This window comes from Eretmochelys imbricata, chromosome 2 (assembly GCF_965152235.1).
Source record: "Eretmochelys imbricata isolate rEreImb1 chromosome 2, rEreImb1.hap1, whole genome shotgun sequence".
Taxonomy (NCBI): Eukaryota; Metazoa; Chordata; order Testudines; family Cheloniidae; genus Eretmochelys; species Eretmochelys imbricata.
Window position 1 is genome coordinate 136,362,519 of NC_135573.1, and position 18,014 is coordinate 136,380,532.

Genomic DNA, 18,014 nt, shown 5'->3' on the forward strand with positions numbered 1-18,014 from the left:
TTCAGACTGTTTCGACAAGCAGCTCCCTCCTCCCACCCAGGCTACACGCCCTCCCTGGCTACAGAAAGACCAGAACCCGGGAAGGAGTCTGAGTTTGCCCTGGGAACTTGTCCCCAGCTCAACTTCACAAGGTTCCAGTCATATGAGGCATGAGTCCCCCTCAGTTCCCACTGAGTTCAGTGGGGTAGTGGGTGTTCAGCAGCTGGCAGGGTCTGACCCTCCAGAGACTCCTACAAGGGAAGAGCTGGGAGCTCTATTGCTGGGCTGGAGATGGCTCTGGAGAACACCCTGCAAGAAACATGCTGCCCAGGCCCAGAGCAAAGGGCTGCAGGGGGCTGTGTTAGCAAATCTAGCCTCACTAGGACGAGATTTCCCCCTTCTCCTCCCACCATATCTGCCTCTCCCCAAGCAGAACTTGGAAGCCTCTGAGGAAATGCTACCTGACACTCACTAGGTCTAGATGGCGCAGTGCTGGGTGGCAGATGCTCAGAGTTGGTCTGTTCCTGGCCCTCTTCCTCGCTCTGCCGCACCAAGGTGGGCTGAAAAGGGAGCTGCACAATGCCCTGCCAGCAGGGAGACCAACAGTGGCTGTGAAAACAAAATCATGTTTTATTGCCAAGGGATGGTTAAACTCAGGCTAGCAGCCGGGGTCCAGGACACTGACATACTGCGGGCAGGACGCCTCCCATCTCAAGGTCTCCTAGCACCTCACACACATTCCTGAAGCCTGACAAGCCAAGGGCTGTAGGGGAGGGACTCCAACCACACTGATACAAAACTGTGGCCTGGGCAGGGGAAGTCAGTGACAGAGCCAGATATGGAGCCCAGGAGCCCTGTGTCCAGGCCCCTACACTAACCACTAGAGGAACGTTCCTTTCCAGAGCTGGCAGTTGCAAGCAGGACCCTGTTCCCAGTCTCTCTGGCTCTGAGAGGGAGTGTGACTGGCTGGAGTGACCGAGGCAGGGGATTGGGAGTCAGGACTCCTGGCTTTCATTGGCCATTTTTTCTATTGACTTATGGGACCTCGGGCAAGCCATTCCCCCTCTCTGTGTTTCAGTCCCCAGCAGTAAAACGAGGATCTAATACTTACTCACTTATTGTAAAGTGCTGAGATTTACCCAGGAAAAGTCGTTCTGTAGGTGCTATGCAGCACTGGACCCTCATCGGTCAGATCCAAATTCCTAGAGTTTAGATCTGGGCTTTCAGTTCAACCCCGTACAGAATGAGGAGCCCAGCCCTAGACCTTGGATTGAGGATCAGCCCTTCTTGGGGTGGGAATTGAGCTAGGAGGCTTTTCCGTCCCTCACCAGGTGGATTAACAATAGAGGGTTTTTAAAATATGAACCGGGTTTTTCAAATTAAACTCACCATGGGTTTTTTCGTTAAAAATAAGCCTGCTTCAAATTCAATTTGAATTTGACAATCTATGTTAAGGCCTAAATTTGTTATAATCTCTGAAAGTAATTTCAGGAGAATAGAAAGAAATCCATCTTAAGTAGTACATGTTTACTGCCAAGTTTTAAGGAGAGTCAAACGACTGACGCACCTGGAACCAGAGTTCGTGGAAGTGCTAGAACAGCTTTAGACAGCAGTAGCCCTTCCTGTGAAAGTGCAGAAGGAATAGTTTCTTCCTTTCAGTTTATTCATCTAGTTCAGTTCAATGACTAGTTAATTGAATTTGAAAAGAACACTGGGAGTTGACAAAGAAGGCAAACTTGTTTTCTTCCTTCAATCTAGGAATAAACACTAGGTGTGAGGGGATGAGATCTACCCATTGAAAAATCTGGAAGAACATGGTGACCAGAATGTATCAGTTCAATTCACTAACTACAGCTAATGTTTCCTTTCTTTAAGAAATTGGGTAGTTTTAAATGCAAAACATTTTTGATTAATGTTTTTTTCTTATGCTTCTCTTTCTGGCTCGGCCACAGCATTGCTGTGTAAACACCTCTTGCTCTTTACCTCAGTTTCACCACCTCTGTTCGGGATAGAGACACTTCTCTAACTCCTAGCAGTAGTGCGATTTGAGTAGGTCATGAGTGTTAGACACCTTTGAGCTCCAAAGGACAATGGGTGATTTATCAAGAATCCCTGATGATTTCCTGCTTCTCCCCCATTCAGAGCCAATATCACATCTTTGGGTTTTGAAATTCTCAGCACCCCTCAGTCTCCTGCTGCCGTCAGTTGTTCCTCAGATTTAGAGGCTTGGATGCTAGCAGGACTGGAATTTGTTACTGGGTTCCTGTCTGTGTCTAGTCAATGAGGGTCTCAGTCTGGTCTCCTAAATTCAGAATCCCAGAAGTAGACATCTGGGTGGATTGATTTAAATCATTGATTTTAATCATGTTTTGCATTTGTACTTTTTAGTTATTTTCCTCATGATAGGTTGATTCTCATTACTTGAGAATCATTAAAAAATGTTGATTTGCAACTAAATATAGTCTTCACACTAAATTTGGTGTTTTCCTTTGCTAACCATGATGGTAAAGTATATCTATGGACATTTATGTAAGCAGTTATGTGGCTTAATTTACATTTCTTGTGTCTAATTTTTACATTTTAATTATGTTGGAAAATGGCAAACGATGCATTTATTTCCAAGACTATGATGGATTTTTTACTTATGATTTGTCCACATACTATTTCGATGAAAATTCAAATGCACTTAAAAATGCACAAAAACAGCATTTTCAATTGGTTTATTAATTGAACAAAACTACCTTAAATGTGCTGGATACATAAGAACAAAAAAATTTACCGAAACATATTTTTCATTTAAAACTAACTGATTTAAGGAAGTATCTGCAGTTAGTGAAATGAACTGATTGTATCTGGTCATCGTGTCTCTCAGATTTTAGAACTAATAGGTCTGACGCCCTCACATCTAGTTTGTATTTATAGACTGGAAGAGGAAAACAAGCTTACCTTCTTTTTCCACTCCCAGTCAGTTTCTGAAATTTGAATGAAATTGTTTTTGAACTGAACTAGCTGAATCAACTTAAATTAAAAAAATATTCTTTCTGTGCCTGCAGAAGAGGCTACTGCTGTCAAAAGCTGGTTTACCATTTCAATAAACTCTGGTTCCAGCCAAAGACTGCCATGAGTTCAGTGGTTTGATTACCATTAAAACTTGGCAGCAACCATGGACTTGTCAAAATTTATTACTTAATTTAAATGACTTTACGAAGCTATTGCAAGTTTAGGCATTAAGATGGGTTGTCATAATTTCAAATTTAATCTCCAATAGATTTGTTTTTCAAAAAATAAACCTGTTTTTAATTTAAATAAAAATAATCCAATTTAACTTTTAAAAAATCCCTTTTTGGGTTTCTTGGCTTTGAAACAACCATTGATTTTTATTCACCTTGATTTTAGGAGAACTACTACATTCATGAGAATCATAAACTGCTCATATGCCATTGAAGCAGAGAAGGCAGCAAAAGTCATCATATCAATAACTTGTTATGAATTATTGACTCAGTCTTAAAAGAGACTAACTAAAGGGTTGGACACCTGTTTGTTTATGTAGGGCCAGTTTCTACCTCTGAACCAGTAGCAATTGCACTGGATAATGCTGTAAAACCTACATTTTATTGTCAAATCGTCTAGGCCATTCATCTTCTGCTCTTCTTGGTTTATAAGTTTCAGATCAACAAAATCTTCCCCTTGACAGTCAGTCACTGCCCATGGGGCTCTGCAGGCAGAGTAGCCTGAGCAGTAACATTGTGACATCCAAGGTAATTCAGCCACCCATCACTCATTCACTCTAATAACCCTGACCTTAAATCCTAACCCTACGGCCTCTGCCTTGCTCATCTCTCCTATTGAAACCTGCAGGATCATTTGCTGATTCCTTTTAACCAATGGGGTTTAATGATGCAAATCATCTGCACAGGATTAGCATTGACTGGCTAAGTTAACTCTGATGTCACAATGTGCCTCTACCTGCAGCACCAACTCAATGGGCACAGTGTGGAGATCAGGCTTTCCTGGTGGTAGTGGTTCCCAGTTGTCACTAAAATCAACAAAAAGAAAATCAAGTGACTTCAAGTGAGCTCTAGCTCACGAAAGCTTATGCTCAAATAAACTGGTTAGTCTCTAAGGTGTCACAAGTCCTCCTTTTCTTTTTGCGGATACAGACTAACACGGCTGCTACTCTGAAATAAAATCAACAAGGTTCTTTCCACCAATGCCTAGAAATTCCCTGAAATTTTGGAATCAATACGACGTAGTCTTCAAAAATTACCGCATTACAGACTGACAAAGAAATGCCATTGAATTGTGCTTTAGACCTCACTGCTCTCAGCCAACAATGACTTGAATCTCCTCCCTTTTAACTCAGTAATAACCCCCAGCTCACCCAATCAGCATGGAGACTCTCAGGGACTGGAGACTGAGCATTCTCAACAGGTGGCCAAAAGACAGCACTAGTCAGGAAAGGAGATCACTCTGGTGGAGATCTCTGTCAGTGCACTTTTCCACCCCACCTCTTTGTGAGGGCCTCCTACAATGACAGCTGGAGAACAGCCCCACCTGCCTCAGGAAGAAGAGCAGCAGAGAGAAATGGAACAAGAGAAGAGAAAAGAAAAGACATGAGGAAGGGCGGAAAAGAGAAGCAAAAAATGGACAAATTCCAAATGCCTCAGTGAGTCAAAGATTTCAAGGTCAGAAAGATCCACTCTGACCATCTAGTCTGTATAACATGGGCCATAGAACTTCCCTCAAAATAATTCCTGTTTGAATTAGAGCGCACATCTAAGAAAAACAGCTAATCTTGATTTTAAAAATGCTAGTTGTGGAGGATCCATCACAACCCTGGATTAATTACTTCAAACGCTGATTGTTAAAAATGTTTGCCTTATTTCCAGTCTGAATTTCTCTAGCTTCAACTCCCAGCCATTGGATCTTGTTATACCTTTGTCTCCTCAAGTGAAGAGCCCATTAGCAAATAGTTGTTCCCTTATGCTCATCATCTTTTAACCCTCTCTTTGTTAAGCTAAATAGATTGAGCTCCTTGAACCTATCTTTATAAGGCATGTTTTCTAATCCTTTAATCTTTCTTGTGGCTCTTCTCTGAACCCTCTCAAATTAATCAGCATCTGTCTCAAATTGTGGACACCAGAACTGGACACAATATTCCAGTAGTGGTTGCACCAGTGCCCAGTACAGAGATACAGAACCTCTCTACTTCTACCGGAGATTCCGCTATGGATGGGTCCCAGGGTCGCATTTGCCCTTTTGGCCAAAGTGTCTCAGTGGGAGCTCGTGGTCAGTAGATCATCCACCATGAGCCCAAGTCTTTTTCAGGGTTACTATTTCCCATGATAGAGTCTCCCCGGGACAGAGTCCCCCTCTTGTACATATAGCCTATATTTTTTGTTCCTAAAGGGAAACTTTACATTTGGACATACTAAAATGTTATTTGCTTGTGCTCCGGTTACTAAGCAATCAAGATGGCTCCATATGAGTGACATGTCCTCTTCATTATTTACCACACCCCTGATCTTTCTGTCATCGGCAGATTTTACAGTGATGATTGTATATTTGCTTCCAAGTCACTGATCAAAATTTTAGGTAGCGTACATCCAAGAACCAATCCCTGTAGGACCCTATGAGAAAGACACCCACTCGATAATGATTCCTTATTTAAAAGGACATTTTGAGACCTATTAAGTAGCCCGTTACTAAGGGGCGTAGTCCGAGTTGGGACATTTTTCTGACAACTTTACTTGTGTTTTCCGAACCTAGAACTCAGCTGGCAACGTATCAGGCTGAATTGGTTCCAACCCTCACTGAGAATCTTACCTTCTACACAGGGGATATCTGCTTTCTGCAAAATCAACACCGAAAGGAGAAACACTTCCAAAGAAGCTCCTCCTTAGCACTCAGGTGCGTGAACAGAAATCCTCTCTTAGTCCTCTAGGAGAGACTGCGAGAAGGAGGCTTGCTGCAGCAAGGCTACAGGGGTCTCCCAGGTTCCCCCTGACCTGCATCCCTGTCCTGCCTGGCTGATGTCAAGGGAGCTCTGTGAGTCACAGCCTCCTCACCACCTCTGCCCAATAGGCTGAGTTCCTGCCAAAGGCCCTTGTGAAGTCACTGCCACACCCACCTCTCCCTTGCAGGGCTGATGTCTGCCCCTGGACAGCCCAGTAGGATGTTTGAGCTGCTTCCCAGATCATCGCACATGCTCATTATTGATTCTGGGGAGCAAATAGGCTACCCAGAGTCTGTTCCTCACCCCACACTGAGTTTTTCATAGATTCATAGATTTTCTTTTAGGCCATTAGATCTCCTAATGAGGCCTCTATTTCACAAACCATGAAATTTCACACCCTTACCCCCATATTAAGCCCAATAGCTTGTGTTTCACTAAAACACGCCTTCCAAAAAGGCAGCCAAGAGTGATGTGAGGCCATCAGGAAACAGAGAATCCACCTCTTCCCTAGGCAATTTCTTCCACTCCTTAATCTCCCTCACTCCTAGATTAGGACTGGGCATTTGCTATATTCAGATGTGTTGTTTGAATGGGCTGACTTGTCCTCATCATTATTTACCACGACACCAATCTTTGTGCCCCCTGCAGACGTTACCGGCTGTGATGTGATATTGACTTCCAGATCGTTGGTGTAAATGCTGAAGACAGTTAGTGGCTGAGAATCTGTTCACCCCCCGCCGTGCCCCAGGCACCACACACCCACTCCCCCGTGTAATACAGGAAAAGGGCATCCAGCCCTACTCTCATATGGTTTCAAAAACACGCTTAGCAGCAGTTTCAACTATGGGGTTATGAACCACGCATGGGAGTCCCCTGTTAACAAACACACTTCACATCTAGCGTGTCAACAGGCTGCAGTTCTATGCATCTGAGTTTCCCACCTTCTAAACTGGTATGATAAACCCACCTTGATGATCTTCATTTAAAATTGGGGAGACTGTATGGCACAGGGAAATGATGTGACTTGCTTGTGGTCACACAGTGATTGAATGGAAAAGCCTGGATGAGAACAATGTATTTGTTCTGGTTCCCAGACCAGGCCCTGGTCCCTTGTGTTCCTTGCCTCTCTGGTGTAAAATTCAGGAAGCATCTTCCTGGATGCTTTTCCTTCTTCTCCATTTCGCTTAGCTCCACATCCCCAGCGAGGAAGGATTTTTTGTTACCCAGCTGGCTCTAACATATGTGGTTATTGTCACAGACTGAGTCCCCCTGGTGGACACTTATCAGACTGCACCAATCGGACCCAACCTCTGGATCCAGCTCTGTGGATCTTTTCGGGGGGTGGGGGTGGGGGAGGGTTTGCTGATTGTTCCATAGGGAGGAAGTCCTGTTGGGAGGGCAGGGGAGCAGAGAGATGGGGGAGAAAGCGATAGGGTGTGTGTCTGGAGGTCCAGACAGAAGGGCTGCACCAAGCAGGCCCTCACAGATTGAAGAAGCGGAGAACCTGCCTGAAGCCTGGGAGGGACAGAGCTGGGGATCAGGGACACCCCAGGACAGGAGCCAGGAGGAGCACTGCGCTAGGGTGGATTCGCATGAGAAGGACAAATCGGAGCTGGATCAAGTATCAGTGCTGCCCAGAGCTGTATGGGGCCGTGAGTACTGGGGCTTGTGACTTTGCATTGGGAATCAGGAGGGAGGCTGTTCGCTAGTTAAGTGGGGAGGTTGTCGCATGTCGCTCTGTGTGGCTTTGCAGAGAGCAGCAGAAGACGACACTGGAGGGGTTTGTTGGGGAAACTTTACTGGCACCAAAGACGACCAGGAGCACCCAAGACTCACCACTGGACAGGAACTTTGCCCAGGACTCCTGAACTCTGTGTGCAGACACATTGCTCGGTGTCAGCCCTTTCAGAGTGTGGTACCACTGGGCCTGTAGGGCCTTGTGTTGAATGTAACCCTGTTTTACTGCTTCCCCTATCTTTGCCCCTGTTGTTTTTCTCCTCTGTAAATATCTGTTTCCCTTTCCTGTAGGCATTGTACTCTTCCAATGTGTGTGTGTGTTCACTCTATTGGAAGAGAAGGTTAAAGGACTAGGGAGGCAAGTATCAACCCTGCGCTGCATCAGAGAACATGAAGATTTTCTGGATAGAAGTCTGTTTGGTGCTTGAAGCACAATATGCTGAAGAATCAAAGAGTGCAGTGCAGAACGGGGGAGAATATTGGCAGCATGTGACCTCCAGAAGAAGAAAGAGGAGAACCTATGTACCCCCAATGCAGATAGAGGTGCAAAACCATTTTCAGGCTCTCTGCACAGCAAATGCAAAAAAGCAAACGCAATATGGATTGCATAAAGAGAGGTGTACCATGCAAGTCATAGGAGATGATGGTACTGCTCTACTCAGCGCTGGTTAGGGCTCAGCTGGAGTACTGTGTCCAATTTTGGTCACTGCTGTATGAAAAGGATGTAGAGAAACTGGAAAGGATCCAGAGGCGAGTGACAAAAATGATCAAAGGTGTGGAATGTAAGTCATATGAGCAAAGGCTGGATGAATTGGGTATGTTTAGATTGGAAAAGAGGGAAATGATAGCAATCTTCAAATACTTGAAAGGCTTTCATAAGGAAAATAGAGAAAAATTGTTCTCTTGCCACAGAGGGCAGGACGAGAGGCAATGGGTTCAAACTATAGCATAGCGGATTTAGATTAAATCTCCAGAAATACTTCATAACCAAGATTTTACCAATGATGATTGTATATTTGCTTCCAAATCACTGATCAAAATGTTAAATAGCATTAGCGCCAAGAACCAGTCCCTGCAGGATCCAGAATAGGTAGCCCGTAACTAAGGGGAAGAATCCTAGGCGGGACATTTTTCTGCCCATTTACCTTTTGTTTTCCGAGCCTAGAGCTCGGCTGGCAATGCATGGAGAAGACTGAAGAAGTTCCAACTCTCACTGAGAATCTTACCTTCTACACAGGAGATGTCTGCTTTCTCCAAAATCAACACAGGAAGGTGAAAACTCCCAAAGAAGCTCCTTCTTAGCACTCAGGTGCGTGAACACAAATCCTCTCTTGGTCCTCAAGGAGAGACCGTGAGAAGGAGGATTGCTTCAGCAAGGCTACAGGGGTCTCCGAGGTTCCCCCTGACCTGCACCCCTGTACTGCATGTCTGATGTCAAGGGAGCTCTGTGAGGTCACAGCCTCCTCACCACCTCTGCCCAATAGGCTGAATTCCTGCCACAGGCCCTTGTGAAGTCACTGCCACACCCACCTCTCCTTTGCAGGGCTGATGTCTGCTCCTGGACAGCCAGGTTGGATGTTTGAGCTGCTCTCCCGATCACCCCACTTGCTCACTCTTGATTCTGGGGAACAAGCAGGCTTTCCAGTAAAACAGCAGAATCTGTTCCTCATCCCTCACTGAGTTTTTCATAGATTTGTAGGCCATTAGATCTCCTAATCCAGCCTCTATTTCACAAGTCATGAAATTTCAGACACTTACCCCATATTAAGCTCAATTCCTTGTGTTTCACTGAAACCCACCTTCCAGAAAGACAACCAGTTGTGATGTGAGGCCATCAGGAAACAGAGACTCCACCTCTTCCCTTGGTAATTTGTTCCATTGGTTTGTCTCCGTCACTGTCAAAAATTCTTGCCTCACTTCTAATTTGAATTTCTCTGGCTTCAGCTGACAGCCGTTGCTTCTTGTTGTGCCTTTCTTGGCTAGACTGAAGAGCATTTTGGTACTCATTATTTTCTCTCCATGAAAGGAGTTCTATACCGAAATAAAGTCATCTCTCAAGCTACTTCTATAGCTAGGCCCCTACCAATTATAAAGGACAGTGAAATTAGCCCTGCCCTGTGAAATCCCATCTTCCCGTGCCGGCTTGGAGTATCCCGCTAGTCCGCTGGGCTGGGGACAGGACAAGATTTTCCCCTGCACAATTGCTCTCGGTGGGGCTATCAGACTCACCTGTAGACGCAGCGCATTAGTGAGGTTGGTACACCCTCAGATCTGTGCTGCAGCAGCCCCGGATTTGGGCTCAGGGCTTTGGCCCTGGCAGATTCTGCCCAGGCATGGGGATTCTGCCCCCACCCGCCCCTGTTCCGGCCAGGGCTCTGGGTGCCCAGGCTCAGGGCTTCTGGCCCCTGAGGCTGCAGCCAGGGTTTGGGGCACCCAGACTCATGTCTTGAGCTCCCGAAAACTCCAGCCAGGTGCCCGGGCTTGGAGCTTCTGCCTCCCCCCTACACACACACACACTCCTGCCAGGGATCTGGGCACCTGGGCTCAGGGCTTCTGCCTGGCAGCTGCAGTGGCGGCTCGAGGCTTCAGCCCCCGCGACTGGAGCCAGAACTTGAGGCACTCAGGCTCAGGGCTGCTGCTCCGCAGCTGCAGCAGGGACTGGGGTGCCAGGCTTGAGGCTTCCACCCTCCAATTCTCTCCTGCCAGGGCTCTGGCTTCCCAGGCTCGGGGCTTACTCCCCCTGTGGCTCCTGCTGGGGCTCAGGTGCCTATTTTTCTGGGGCAGAAATTAATCTGCCAGGGAACCAGTAGCTTGGAGCCCCAGCTGAGGTGCTCCCACCAGCTGGGACCCACCTCCACATCCGGGAGCCTCCTCTCGCTTCAGGAAGGTTAGTGGCTGCTGCCTTCAGAGTCCAGCACTGAAGGCAGCACAGAAGTGAGGGGGGAAATGCTGTGACACCTCCCCCAAACAACTTTTGACCTCCCCGCATTATCCCATTTTGAGTCAGGACTCCCATGGTTTCAGCACTGTGAAATTTCAGATGTAAACATCTGAAACGGTGAAATTGACTAATTTAAAAACCCTCTGCCCGTGAAATTGACCAAAACAGTCGTGAATTTGGTAGGGCCCTAGTTATTATGGATGCCCTAGCAGCTTTGCACTCCCAGTTCACCTGAAAGACCATTGACAATTCATGCTACATGAGAAATTTCCTAGAATAAACTACCAGGATTGGGAAAAATGAAGGAAATCAACCAAAGCCTAAGCTAGGATGGAGAGCATTCATCCAAGCAGTGTTTCAAACCCTCCCCTCCCACCGGTCTGCCTGCCGTGAAATGAGGGGATACAGAGGGGCATGGATTTCTGTCTGTGAACTTTCTAAAGACTAGGAGTACTTGTGGCACCTTAGAGACGAACACATTTATTTAGTCTCTAAGGTGCCACAAGTCATCCTTTTCTTTTTGCGAATACAGACCAACACGGCTGCTACTCTGAAACCTTTCTAAAGACTGTAGGCTTTAGCACCAACCACACAGCCCAGACTCTGAATTCTTGAAAAAACATCCATTTTGGATTGTGCACAGCAGAGGCTGCTTGAAGGGGAGGGGAAGGTGGAGGAGGGAGGGTGAGGGGACAGGCTGGGCAAATGGCATGGCGTCTGCACTATACCACAGACACACACACAACGATGCATGGAATATTATCCAGGACAGTAAATTATTTGGCCTGAGTCCTGAGTTTTGAAAGTACAATTTATCCAGGAAAAAAATCGGGGTGGGGGGTAGGAGAGTTGCAGTTACCAGCCTGGACTTCCAGTCTCTGGCCAGGCGCATCCCCCTCTTTAGGGTTTTCACCGGTGTCTTCTCCAAACTGCTCCTTCTGATATAATTCGACGACGACGTCCTGGCCTTCAGGGTCATTTGCAGGATCTTCATTGTTCCCAGCTGCAGCACCCTCCTCGTTATCCTGTCTGATAATGAGCCCACTATGGTTCAGCAAAAGGCATGTGTCATAATAGGCCCTCTGCTGAGAGCCCTCCATGTAGGGATAATACGCCCTTTTTCTTTTTCCTTAAGTTCTTTCCCTTGTTTCCTATGAGTTGCCCTGTGTAACCGTTGGTTGTCCGATGATATCTATTCTGCCTCGTAACAGAGCGAGAGAGAGACCACACCCCTTTTGGTGCCACGTGCAGCCCAGGAAGGGGGCTGTGTGCAGAAAGTCAGTTGGCTGTCAATGGACTGGCAGTTGGCTGACCGTTCGTTGCTCGCGGCTCAGGGACAGCTTGGGCGGAGCAATCAAGGTGCTGCTGTCTATTCCACCACTTCAGAGACAGAGGAGGTCCTTGAATTGTCCCTACCCACGCACACTGCCCGTTATAGCGGCGCATACCGCACTCACGCTGCCCAGCGGGGGTAATTTGCTCGAACTCTTGAAGATGAGCGGAAGAGGAGGAGAGAGACGCACCTTGTGAAGGGATCTTACCTTCCCCCCCTCTCTTCTCTTTCTCTCCTCTTTTATTCCTGCCACTATCATTTGCTTGTTTGGGACTTGGCAACTGCCAAACTTATTATCTTTGTTATTAAGGTGTCAGGTAATAAATGTTATCTGATTTGTGTTATTTACCTGTCAGTTTTGATTTTAAATACACCCAGTGACAGATACAGAGAGTTCGATCCTGTAAAAAGGGGTAGGATTTGAGGCCTAGGTTTCATTACTCCCCTGAATTTTATAGATTTTAAGAGACCTGTCTGTAAGGCTGACAGCGCCCAATCTAGATCTGAATAGGAAGGGCACGTGCAAGGTGCATTTGCTGACTTTTTATTGGAGTCCTGGACCTTCTGATGCTGCTTCAAATGTTTCATTCTCTCTCAGCACTGAACAGCAGAATGCTCCGTGTCCAACTCTGCCAGCCGTTGGCTCTGCGACATACAGCTGTGTACTGCTGCTGCTCTGAGAGAAACTGTGGTCACAGCTAGAATCCTGCCACCTACTGATGGCAATGTTGGTGTGTTCCTCCCGCCGACTAGCTGCTCACAGGGTGGTGAGCGTTTTAAGCTACTGGGAGTTTGGAGGCTGCAGCATGTGACTTCTGGTGCACACAGGGGGAGTGGGAAGATAACAGACAGGTCAGGAAGATATGGGTACAGGGAACGGTGGGAATTGCAGTGGAGGACTATTCCGACTCGAAACCGGGAAACCACACCGTCACAACATTCACACTGCAAAGTGGGCAGATATGGGGGTGGGCCCACTGCAAAGATGTGGGTCTTTGCAGTCCAGCTGTCCTCGGCCCCAAAGAAAAAGTTTCACAGCTTGCTTTTTAAAGTGATGTGCTCTCTAAGATGAGAAAGCCACTCCTGTGCCAGGAGCCCCAGAACACTGATCAAAACCTAACGGCTCTCAGGAATGTTGAGGACTTGGAGTGGGGATTGAGGTCAGGTGTTTATTGTTTTGCACAGATGTGTAACTCTTGTGCTGTCTAAGGCCTTGGCTACACTTGCGAGTTACAGCGCATTAAAGGAGCCCCGGGCGCACTAGCTCACTCCCCGTCCACACTGGCAAGGCACGTAGAGCCCTCTGACTCCGCGGCTACAGCGCTGCTGGTACGCCACCTCGGCGAGTGGAACAGTGTTTGCTGCGCCCCCGCCGGAGCGCCGCAGCACCAGTGTGGATGCCCTGATCCTATAGTGCGCTCTGATCGGCCTCCAGAAGTGTCCCACAATGGCTGTGCTAGCCACTCTGGTCATCACTTTGAACTCTACTGCCCTGCCCTCAGGTGACCAACCGTCAGACCCGCCATTTAAGTTCTCTGGGAATTTTGAAAAATCCCTTCCTGTTTGCTCAGCCAGGCGTGGAGTGCTATCAGCAAATCCTTCCAGGTGATCATGCCTCCACGCGCCAGGCGAGCCCCAGTATGGAGTAATGGCGAGTTGCTGGACCTCATCAGTGTTTGAGAGGAGGAAGCTGTCCCATCCCAGCTGCACTCCAGCTGTAGGAATTACGATACCTTTGGGCAGATATCAAGGGACATGATGGAAAGGGGCCATGACCGGGATGCACTGCAGTGTAGGATTAAAATGAAGGAGCTGCAGAATGCCTACCACAAAGCCCGCGAGGCAAACCGCCACTCCGGTGCTGCCCCTGTGACCTGCCGTTTCTACAAAGAGCTGGATGCGATACTTGGGGGTGACCCCACCTCCACTCCGGGGACCACCATGGACACTTCAGAGTCCAGTGCAACAAGGCAGGAGGAGGGGGAGGAGGAGGAGAAGCAAAGCGGGAGCGAGAGTGCTGAGGCGGAGGAAGACACTCCAGAATCCCTGCATGCATGCAGCCAGGAGCTGTTCTCAAGCCAGGAGGAAGGTAGCCAGTCGCCTTTACAGATGAAACCTTGAGATCTCAGCCGTCCGTGTTATCACTGACCGAAAGACTCCAAAGAATCAGAAAGAGGCCACGTAGAAGCAAGGAAGACATGTTGCATGAAGTAATGCAGCATTCAAGTCATGAAAATCAAAACGTGCAGGAGTGGCGGGAGAGTGAAAGGAGGGTCCGCCAGCAGAATGCGGATCGCCGGCACCAAAGCCCGGACCGGCTGCTAAGCATCATTCAATACAGACGCTCGTAGCAATGCAGCCGGAGCACTACCGCGCCCGCCCCCACCCCCACAGCCCTTGTCCCAAAACTCTTTCCCTTGTGCTCCCATGTCACCTCCAACCCACTTTCCCCAACATCCGGGTTTTTACCGCCACCAGCTGCCTCCAACACCTGGAGCTTCACCACTCAGTCCTGAAAACTACGACCCTTACCCACTGCACTCAACCCCCATCACCATGCAGTATAGCCATCCTGAATTGCAGCACTCATTGCACAGCACTCCAGACAGGACATACGCAAATCTGTGATTCTACCGTTCCCCACCCCCTTCCCCTTTCTGTTTCCCAAGCAGTTGTGTCTCTTTTCAATAAATGGATTTTTTGGCTTTGAAAACATTCTTTATTATCGCATAAAGTAAAAGATACCTTAGCCCAGGAAAGCAACAGGCACTGCAAGTCAGCGTATCAAACACAGATTCCAACTAACATTGGAACCACTGCACTTCACTCCCATGCAGGGCATCAAACATTACCGGTGGCTTTCAACCTCAAATTGCTCCCTCAAGGCATCCCTAATCCTTGCAGCCCCGCACTGGGCCCCTCTAATAGCCCTGCTCTCTGGCTGTTCAAATTCAGCTTCCAAGTGTTGAACCTCCGAGTTCCATGCTTGAGTGAATCTTTCATCCTTCCCTTCACAAATGTTAGGGAGGGTACAGCACGCGGATATAACTGCTGGGATGCTGTCATTGGCCAGGTCCAGCTTCCCATACAGAGAGCACCAGCGGACCTTTAAAGGGCCAAAAGCACACCCCACAGTCATTCTGCACCGGCTCAGCATGTTGTTGAAGTGCTCCTTGCTGCTGTCAAGGCTCCTTGTGTAGGGTTTCATGAACCATGGCATGAAAGGGTAAGCGTGGTCTCCAAGGATCACAATGGGCATTTCAACTTCCCCTGTGGTGATCTTCTGGTCTGGGAAAAAAGTCCCAGCTTGCAGCTTCCTGAACAGACCAGTGTTCCGAAAGATGCGTGCGTCAGGCACCTTTCCGGGCCAGTCTGCCTTAATGTCAATGAAACGCCCATGGTGATCCACAAGCTCCCAGAGAACCATTGAGAAATATCCCTTCCGATTAACATACTCGGAGACTAGGTGGGCTGGTGCCAGAATTGGAATATGTGTGCCATCTATCGCCTCTCCGCAGTTAGGGAAACCCATTTGTTCAAAGCCAGCCACAATGTCATGCACGTTACCCAGAGTCACGGTTCTTCTGAGTAGGATCTGACTAATGGCCCTGCAAACTTACATCAACACGATTCCAACGGTCGACTTCCCCACTCCAAACTGGTTAGCGACTGATCAGTAGCCGTCTGGAGTTGCCAGCTTCCAGATTGCAACATCCACCTGCTTCTCCACCGTCAGGGCGGCTCTCAATCTCCCGTCCTTGCACCGCAGGGTGGGGGTGAGCTCCTCACAGAGTCCCATGGAAGTGGCTTTTCTCATCCGAAAGTTCTGCAGCCACTGCTCATCATCCCAGACTTGCATGACGATGTGATCCCACCACTCACTGCTTGTTTCCCGAGCCCAAAAGCAGCGTTCCACGGTGGTGAGCATGTCCATGAATGCCACAAGCAAACTCATGTCATATACATACCTTGAGTCGATATCATCGTCGGAGCCCTCACTGTCACTTTGGATCATGAGGAATAACTGGACTGCCAAACATGATGTGCTGGCGAGACTCGTCAGCATACTCCTCAGCAGTTCGGGCTTGTCAAGTTTCCTTCCCCACTCTGAACTCTAGGGTACAGATGTGGGGACCTGCATGAAAACCCCCTACGCTTATTTTTACCAGCTTAGGTTAAAACTTCCCCAAGGTACAAACTATTTTAGCTTTTGCCCTTGGACTTTATTGCTGCCACCACCAAGCATCTAACAAATACACAACAGGGAAAGAGCCCGCTTGGAAACGTCTTTCCGCCCCAGATCCTCCCCAAACCCTACACCCTCTTTCCTGGGGAAGGCTCAATAAAAATCCTCACCAATTTGCATAGGTGAACACAGACTCAAACCCTTGGATCTTAAGAACAATGAAAAAGCAATCAGGTTCTTAAAAGAAGAATTTTAATTGAAGAAAAAGTAAAAGAATCACCTCTGTAAAATCAGGATGGTAAATACCTTACAGGGTAATCAGATTCAAAACATAGAGAATCCCTCTAGGCAAAACCTTAAATTACAAAAAGGCACAAAACCAGGAATATACATTCCATTCAGCACAGCTTATTTTATCAGCCATTTAAACAAAACAGAATCTAACACATATCTAGCTAGATTACTTACTAAGTTCTAAGACTCCATTCCTTTTCTGTTCCTGGCAAAACAACACACAGACAGAGAGAACCTTTGTTTCTCCCCGCCTCCAGCTTTGAAAGTATTTTGTCTCCTCATTGGTCATTTTGGTCAGGTGCCAGCGAGGTTATTCCAGCTACTTAAACCCTTTACAGGTGAAAGGGTCTTTTCTCTGTCCAGGAGGGATTTTAAAGATGTTTACCCTTCCCTTTATATTTATGACAGGGCTCCATTCCCGCAGACCGAAAGGGAAGACCGAGCGCGCAGTACAAAAAACACTGAAAGACCGCACCCAACGTGGACGGAAGCAAAGGGAATGCTAGGATGCAAACCGATGCATCATGAGGTGTTGGGACAGGACCCAGAATGCCCCACACTCCCCACCCCCTTCCCACAAGCCACAGCGCCAGAATGGGAAGAGGTGCTCTGCAGGATAGCTGCCCATAATGCACCATTCTCAATGCCTCTGCAAGTGCCGCAAATATGGCCATGCCAGTGCGCTTGCAGCTATCAGTGTGGACAGACTGCTGCGCTTTCCCTACTGCGCTTTACGAAGGTGGGTTTAACTCACAGCACTCTACATCTGCAAGTGTAGCCATGCCCTAAGAGTAAAGTGTGTATGTTTAAGAAGTTACTTTGCAAATCCTGTGGTTCCTCCCTTTAACTGCTCTGTGGTCCCTGAGGGGCTAAACTGAAAAGAGAAGTAAACAGAGATGAAGGGGGAATCTGGGAAAATGTGGAAAGTGCCAGAAGAGGCTTGGGATGTCCCAGCACTGGCTTTAGTTGCAGTCTCAAAGACAGACAGTCCCAGTTGTCCCCCTCCCATCTCCTCATCTGGTTTGTCTCTCTCCAGCGTCCTGGCCTCCTGTACCAATCTAACTCCCCAGGCTCCTCATCCATTCGCAATCTGCAGCCCCAGGTCCTGCTTTCAATCTCTTTGCCCAGCCAGTCCCAGTTCTCCAGAATCCCAGCTCTTCATCAGATCCATCTGCCATTCCCCCTCACCTCCTTTCTGCTCATGGTATATGGAGGTACCAATGACATAGGGAAGGATAGGAGAGAGGTCTTGGAGGCCAAATTTAGGTTGCTGGGGAAGAGATTGAAGTCCAGGACCTCCATGGTAGCTTTCTCTGAAATGCTGTCAGTTCCACACGCAGGGCCAGCTAGACAGGCAGAACTGCAGGTTCTCAATGCATGGGTGAGACAATGATGTTGGGAGAAGAAGTTTAGATTTATTAGGAACTGAGGAATCTTCTGGGAAAGGGGGAGCCTAAACAGCCTATAGCGGTGGGGATATACTATAGATCACCTAACCGGGATGGTGATAGTGACCGTGAAATGGTCAGCGAGATTAGAAACGCTACAAAAATAAAAAACTCAGTAATAATGGGGCTTTTCAGTTATA